We start from the raw sequence: 7,892 nt of genomic DNA on the forward strand, positions 1-7,892 counted from the left end.
ACGTTTAGTATTCGAGTTATGGCCCGTCCTAGGTCTGACCGAGCAATTTTTGTTCCGCGCACTTTGTGCACCGTACACGTTGATGTTTGTATGAAAAAGTACCCTACCTAGGGACGCGTATAGCAAATTTGTACCCCCGGGCATGTTGTCGATTGACATTCTGGTTGCACTTTTCATCATCTAGGGTGCGTTCCTGACACGTTTTGAGGGGTTTTAGCAAAAAAAAAAATTTTCGACTACTCGAGCTCTCTGGCCCGTTCGGTGCACATTTTTGAAAAAAGCTAGGGAGCTGCCCCTAGGTTCGGGGTGTCACAAAATGTTGAAAAGTGGTCGAAAAACCACTATCCAGAATCGGATGTAGAATCATTAGACGAACTTAAAATTGTTCTACGACACCCATCTGCGACGTTTAGTATTCGAGTTATGGCCCGTCCTAGGTCTGACCGAGCAATTTTTGTTCCGCGCACTTTGTGCACCGTACACGTTGATGTTTGTATGAAAAAGTACCCTACCTAGGGACGCGTATAGCAAATTTGTACCCCCGGGCATGTTGTCGATTGACATTCTGGTTGCACTTTTCATCATCTAGGGTGCGTTCCTGACACGTTTTGAGGGGTTTTAGCAAAAAAAAAAATTTTCGACTACTCGAGCTCTCTGGCCCGTTCGGTGCACATTTTTGAAAAAAGCTAGGGAGCTGCCCCTAGGTTCGGGGTGTCACAAAATGTTGAAAAGTGGTCGAAAAACCACTATCCAGAATCGGATGTAGAATCATTAGACGAACTTAAAATTGTTCTACGACACCCATCTGCGACGTTTAGTATTCGAGTTATGGCCCGTCCTAGGTCTGACCGAGCAATTTTTGTTCCGCGCACTTTGTGCACCGTACACTTTGATGTTTGTATGAAAAAGTACCCTACCTAGGGACGCGTAGAGCAAATTTGTACCCCCGGGCATGTTGTCGATTGACATTCTGGTTGCACTTTTCATCATCTAGGGTGCGTTCCTGACACGTTTTGAGGGGTTTTAGCAAAAAAATTTTTTTCGACTACTCGAGCTCTCTGGCCCGTTCGGTGCACATTTTTGAAAAAAGCTAGGGAGCTGCCCCTAGGTTCGGGGTGTCACAAAATATTGAAAAGTGGTCGAAAAACCACTATCCAGAATCGGATGTAGAATCGTTAGACGAATTTAAAATTGTTCTACGACACCCATCTGCGACGTTTAGTATTCGAGATATATAACACTTTGTAGGTCTGACCGAGCAATTTTTGTTCCGCGCACTTTGTGCACCGTACACGTTGATGTTTGTATGAAAAAGTACCCTACCTAGGGACGCGTAGAGCAAATTTGTACCCCCGGGCATGTTGTCGATTGACATTCTGGTTGCACTTTTCATCATCTAGGGTGCGTTCCTGACACGTTTTGAGGGGTTTTAGCAAAAAAAAAAATTTTCGACTACTCGAGCTCTCTGGCCCGTTCGGTGCACATTTTTGAAAAAAGCTAGGGAGCTGCCCCTAGGTTCGGGGTGTCACAAAATGTTGAAAAGTGGTCGAAAAACCACTATCCAGAATCGGATGTAGAATCATTAGACGAACTTAAAATTGTTCTACGACACCCATCTGCGACGTTTAGTATTCGAGTTATGGCCCGTCCTAGGTCTGACCGAGCAATTTTTGTTCCGCGCACTTTGTGCACCGTACACTTTGATGTTTGTATGAAAAAGTACCCTACCTAGGGACGCGTAGAGCAAATTTGTACCCCCGGGCATGTTGTCGATTGACATTCTGGTTGCACTTTTCATCATCTAGGGTGCGTTCCTGACACGTTTTGAGGGGTTTTAGCAAAAAAATTTTTTTCGACTACTCGAGCTCTCTGGCCCGTTCGGTGCACATTTTTGAAAAAAGCTAGGGAGCTGCCCCTAGGTTCGGGGTGTCACAAAATATTGAAAAGTGGTCGAAAAACCACTATCCAGAATCGGATGTAGAATCATTAGACGAATTTAAAATTGTTCTACGACACCCATCTGCGACGTTTAGTATTCGAGATATAGCACTTTGTAGGTCTGACCGAGCAATTTTTGTTCCGCGCACTTTGTGTTCATGGATGTCGATAAAGGTACAAGTTGCCGGTCGGGATAGCCGTGCACCAAAACTGTGTACCGATCAGGGAAAGTACAAGACGAAGGGTGCATCTCGAGCGTACGCGTTCATAGATGTCCATGTTGGTACACTTGCACCAAAATTGTGTACCAATCAGGGAAAGTACAACATGGAGGGCGCAGCCCGGGCGTACCCGATCATGGATGTCCATGTTGATACAATCTACGTGTACGTACCTAGTTTTTGTATCAAAAGTTGCATTAAAGTGCTTGTATGCTTAAAATGCTTATCTCAACCGGTCACCTTTTGGCCTGTCCTTTTATAACAGAAACCTAGAAAGATACTCGATATTTTTGTGTTTTTCCATTAGCCCGGGACGACGAAATGAGCTATGTGCACATCGTGCAGAAAACTGTCTTCGCCACGCATGTTTTTGTCTATCCACTCATATAATCACCCACATTTGTGTTCAACACGGACGGCGCAGCCCGAGCGAACGCGTTAATGTTTATGTTTGTACACACTGCTTGTACGATTCTAGGATTTGGTAATTGCGTCACAGTGCCCGACCGTCGCGGACACCATTCTTGGACAGAAGTCCTAGTACGTAGAGTACTTTCCCTAGGTATGTGCTCGTTCGTGACTATCGTTGCGTGCTTACGGACACGCTTGGGTATGTTTACCATACAAGGTTTACTAGGGAAACCTGGGAAGGACGCTTGCCCTCCCGTCGCGGACACCATTCTTGGAAAGAAGTCCTAGTACGTAGCGTTCCTTATTTTACTTGATCAGTTTGTAATGCATTCGCTTTGTTCCATCGACTTCTGCTACTGCTCACTAAGGGGTGTTCGTTTGCGATGTGTACGATAAGCAACTGTCTATCCTAACCAGCAGTTAATCAACACTTTTCACCCAAGTCATAGGAACATAGAGTACTTTTCCTAATCGGTACACAATTTTGGTGCACCTCTAACCTGGCCGGCACTTTATCGTTACGTTTTGTGCATAACCTAGGGACGTGGTGTAAGTTTCATGATTTTTATGTTTGATTCGGTTTATTATGATTGAAAACTACGCTACGTCCCAGAAATTTGAACTCGATTACTTCCTCCATGTGGCGCCAAAAGCTACTGGGCAACGCCTAGCTAATGCCCCATTTGTACTTCAATTTGCATAATCAATTTTGAAAAATACGCTAAGTCCCAGAAATCTGAACTCGAATACTTTTGCCACGTGGCGCAAAAAAGCTACTGAGAAACGCCTAGCCTTTTACCCATTTATAATTTAGTTTTCGTTATTAGTTTTGAACAATACGCAAAGTTCCAAGAATCTGAACTCGAATACTTTTTACATGTGCCGCCAAAAGCTACTGAGCAACGCCTAGGTTGATACATTTTTGGTACATGGAGTGTATGCATGCAGGATTACTGCCGTGCTGGACCGGAAAATCGAACTTGCTACTAGAACATAAAGTAATTCCCCTAGATAGGTGCTTTTGCATACCTCTGATCGACGACCATGCAACGTGCGACACGCGTAGCTAGGCTTGCCCAAACAAATTTCCTAGGATAGCACCAAATTGCACACCTTCAGGGGTATATTTTGGTACCGTGTACCGTGCATGGTACAAGTATCAGCAGCTCGTGCAATTTATTTTGCATCGTGTTGCGGTTGCTGGTGCGTCGGGATAGGAGTATTTCGAGACTTTCGCCAAGCGTTGGTGCCATTTGGGGGATAATTAATGTTCTAGCCACAATAAACGTGCCACATAATGCCAATAAGGAAAAAGCCGTTTTCTAGGGACTTCCAGTCAAAATGTTTGCCATCAGCGCTTTCCTGTCGAGTTCAGGATCTGGGACTTAGCGTTTTTTTTTCACGATCCAATCCAACGACCAGATCGTGAATAAACAATTCATACAACAGTGCATCCCTTTAGAGAAGGAAAAAGCCGAATTCTAGGGAGCTCCAGTCCAAAAGGTTGTCATCAGCGCTCTCCTCTCGAGTTCAAGATTTGGGACTTAGCGTTTTTTTCGCGATCCAGCCAAAAGACCAGATCGGGAAATAAACAATTAATATAACTGTACTAGTACATCCCTTCAACTGAAGCAAGTGCACCATACATGACCCGTACGCCAATCATCCATGCACATGACACGTCAACTAAGTCAACACATGATACAACTTGGACAACTGACGGGTAAGTAGGTCATCTCGTACACGACGACACATCGACCAAACCAGGTCAACACGTCACATGCACAAGACATCCTACTACCAAGGCCGGCCACCTCGACACACGACGTGTTAACCGAACATGGTCAACAACACCATCATGTGCAAGGCAACCGGCCCAAACGGATTAACTTATACAACTTGTAACGAGCAGGTGTGTAAGCTTACTGGTTTGGTCGGCACGTTTCTCACATCAAGACAATCAAGTCGAGAACGAGGCACGCCGACAAGCTCACTAGTGTTACGTGTTCCGCTCCATACCGTGTCAAGTCACTCGTCTGACACGGAAGTAGCCAGCTCTTGTCCACTAGTGTAAAGGAACGGTCTCCAGACCAAGTCAAGTCACTCGTCTGACAAGGAAAGAGCACGCACCAAGCTTCACCAGAGCACGGCACCACGGTCCCCAGACCAAGATGGTTCGTTGCGCCATCGAGGAAGGGGCACGCGATCCCTTGCTACACTTAACTAAGTACACTCTTGCTCTCACAAAAGTATCCCCTGTGTCGACGTGGTCCCCAGACCAAGACGAGCTTGCGCACATCGAGGAAGGGGCACACGGACAAACCACCAAGCATGGGTCGCCTGAGAGGATCGATGCGAACGCATCTCTACAACTCGCAGCTCCCAGCCTGAAGTCCCGTCGTTTGCGGGCGGTTGATAGGTGTCGAAACTAGGTATATCCACGTTGGGCAGAGCTCAAGCCAACGGCGTTCCCAGTTACGGTACTAACACGTGCAGCGAACTCCACTCGTTGCGGCCTAGGTATAGCGGGATGAGACGCCGGGCTGCAGACGCAGACTCCAACGGATCTCAGAGGGTTGTTAGGCCCGCTAGCTTCCGAACACCTAATGGGTTTGAGAAGCGCTATCAGCTCGGATTGGCTACGACCTTAGAGGCGTTCAGGCATAATCCAGCGGACGTAGCGTCATACCAAAGTCCGGTCGGACTAGTATTGAGCCAGTGGTCCGTACCTGTGGTTCCTCTCGTACTGCACAGGAATTCCGTTAAGATAGCGACTATAAGCACACACCAGTAGGGTAAAACTAACCTGTCTCACGACGGTCTAAACCCAGCTCACGTTCCCTTGAAAGGGTGAACAATCCTACGCTTGGTGAATTTTGCTTCACAATGATAGGAAGAGCCGACATCGAAGGATCAAAAAGCCACGTCGCTATGAACGCTTGGCGGCCACAAGCCAGTTATCCCTGTGGTGGCATCACCTTCCTAAGCTGCTACGCGCCACCCAGCCTGTCGCGGGAAGGATTTGCGGAATTCGTTGAAGCAATTGAATTGGAAGCCCAATCCCACCCTCAGGTAGTAGTTGCCGGAGACTTTAACGCTTGGCATGAGGAGTGGGGAAGCCAACGCAGCAATGAGCGTGGGGAAGTACTGCTCGAGGCGTCCCAGCAATTGGGCCTGCTGCTGATGAATCGAGGGAATGTGGCAACCTTTGTTGGAAACGGTGTGGCGACTGCCAGCGTTGTCGACGTGACCTTCGCCAGCTCGTCCATAGCTCAGCCGAGCACTTGGTTGGTAAGAAACACGGACACGCGATCTGACCATAGGTATATCACCTATTCGGTAGGCCCAGCGTCAGCAGACCAGCAGCGTAACCAAGGACAGTCACGTCAACGGGGCCAGCGAGAGCGTTTTCAACATGCAGGCACGCGATTTAAGACGAAACAGTTCTCGAAAGAGAATTTCCTGGCCACGCTACATGGCGAGGGATTCCGAGAGAAGGCAGTCAATCACCAGGGAATGATCTCGGCAATGATATCGGCCTGCGAGAAAACCATGCAAAGGATGACGTCGTCTTTCCCCGACCCTCATCGGGACGTTTACTGGTGGACGCCACTGATTGCTCTGCTTAGGCAAAACTGCGAGCAGACGAGAGATCGCATGCAGCAGACAAGTGATCTCCAGAACCGAAGTCTGGCTGCAGCCCAATACCGAACAGCTAAAGCTGAGCTGGATAGAGCTATACGTGCCAGCAAAAAGGCCGCCTTCCAGGAATTGATCGATGCTGCGGAGGAAAACGTTTTCGGAGCCGGGTACTTAGTAGTCCTCTCCCGTCTTCGCGGTGGAAGGGCCCCACCCGAGACGGAGAGAGCGAGGCTTGAAAGCATCGTTACAGAGCTTTTCCCGCAACATCCGCCCTTCAACTGGCCCAGCATCAGTTCCGAGGAAGAACAGGAACAGCCTGCAGACCAGCAGACTCCATGGACCCAAGTCACGATCCCGGAACTCCGTCTGATAGCTAGCACCATGCCGAACAAAAAAGCGCCGGGCCTTGACGGAATTCCGAACGCCGCTGTCAAGGCTGCAATCCTTGCGTACACGGACGTTTTCCAGGCGTTGTACCAAAGCTGTCTGGAAACGGCTACATTTCCAGCACCATGGAAACGACAGCGGTTGGTACTGCTCCCCAAGCCGGGGAAACCACCGGGTAGCAACGGGTCATACCGACCTTTGTGCATGCTGGATGCCTTAGGGAAAGTGCTGGAGAAGCTCATTCTAAACAGACTTCACAACCACCTGGAAGATCCTGCTGCGGTGAGGCTGTCAGACAGGCAGCATGGCTTCCGGAGGGGGCGATCTACAATTGGCGCCATTCGAACAGTGATCGAGGCTGGTCAGAGCGCGATGAGATTCCGCCGCACGAACGGGCGGGATAACAGGTTCCTGCTGGTCGTGTCAATGGATGTCAAGAATGCCTTCAATACGGCAAGCTGGCAGGCCATCGCCACTGCACTGCAGATGAAAGGAGTACCTGCTGGTCTGCAAAGAATCGTGAGGAGCTACTTCGAGAACCGAGAGTTGGTCTTCGAGACATCCGACGGCCCAGTAACTCGGTCCATCACGGCTGGTGTTCCACAGGGTTCGATTCTTGGCCCCACCCTGTGGAACACCATGTACGATGGAGTTCTGGACGTCGCCCTTCCGCAGGACTGCAAGATGGTGGCGTATGCTGACGACTTGGTGCTGCTGATTCCGGGCATCGACGTAAATGCAGTGAAGGCTGCAGCCGAGGAGGCGGTCGCCAGTGTCTCTCACTGGATGGCTCAACATCATCTCCAGATTGCGCCGGAAAAGACGGAGTGCGTGCTTATCTCCAGCACGAAGAACCCTACGCAGGTCACCATAAGAGTAGGGGACGTGGAGGTGACATCTTCCCGCACGATGCGTTACCTTGGGGTGACCCTTCACGATCACCTATCGTGGCTGCCCCATGTCCGAGAGGTAACCACTCGGGCAAGGAAGATAGCAGATGCCGTTACCCGCCTCTTGCGCAACCACAGTGGACCAAAGACCAGCAAAGCGCGACTGTTGGCCTCGGTCGCAGAGTCGGTCATCCGATATGCTGCGCCCATCTGGCATGGCGAGGTGACGAAGAGAGAGTGTCGTCGACTTTTGGAGAGGGTTCAGCGAGTCTCAGCACGGAGGGTGGCACGCACCTTCCGTACCGTAAGGTATGAGACCGCCACCCTCCTCGCCGGGCTGACCCCCATCTGTCTCTTGATAGAGGAGGATGCGCGAGTGTTCGAGCGTGTTAATGATCCGGGT

At 49.5% G+C, this 7,892-nt stretch overlaps 1 pseudogene; it reads right to left on the bottom strand.

Annotated features, from left to right (window-relative positions):
- Positions 1–4,886: 4,886 nt before the first annotated feature.
- Positions 4,887–7,892, bottom strand: part of LOC133394402 (large subunit ribosomal RNA) — a 7,626-nt pseudogene continuing 4,620 nt past the window's right edge.

This window comes from Anopheles gambiae (assembly GCF_943734735.2).
Source record: "Anopheles gambiae chromosome X unlocalized genomic scaffold, idAnoGambNW_F1_1 X_unloc_126, whole genome shotgun sequence".
NCBI lineage: Eukaryota > Metazoa > Arthropoda > Insecta > Diptera > Culicidae > Anopheles > Anopheles gambiae.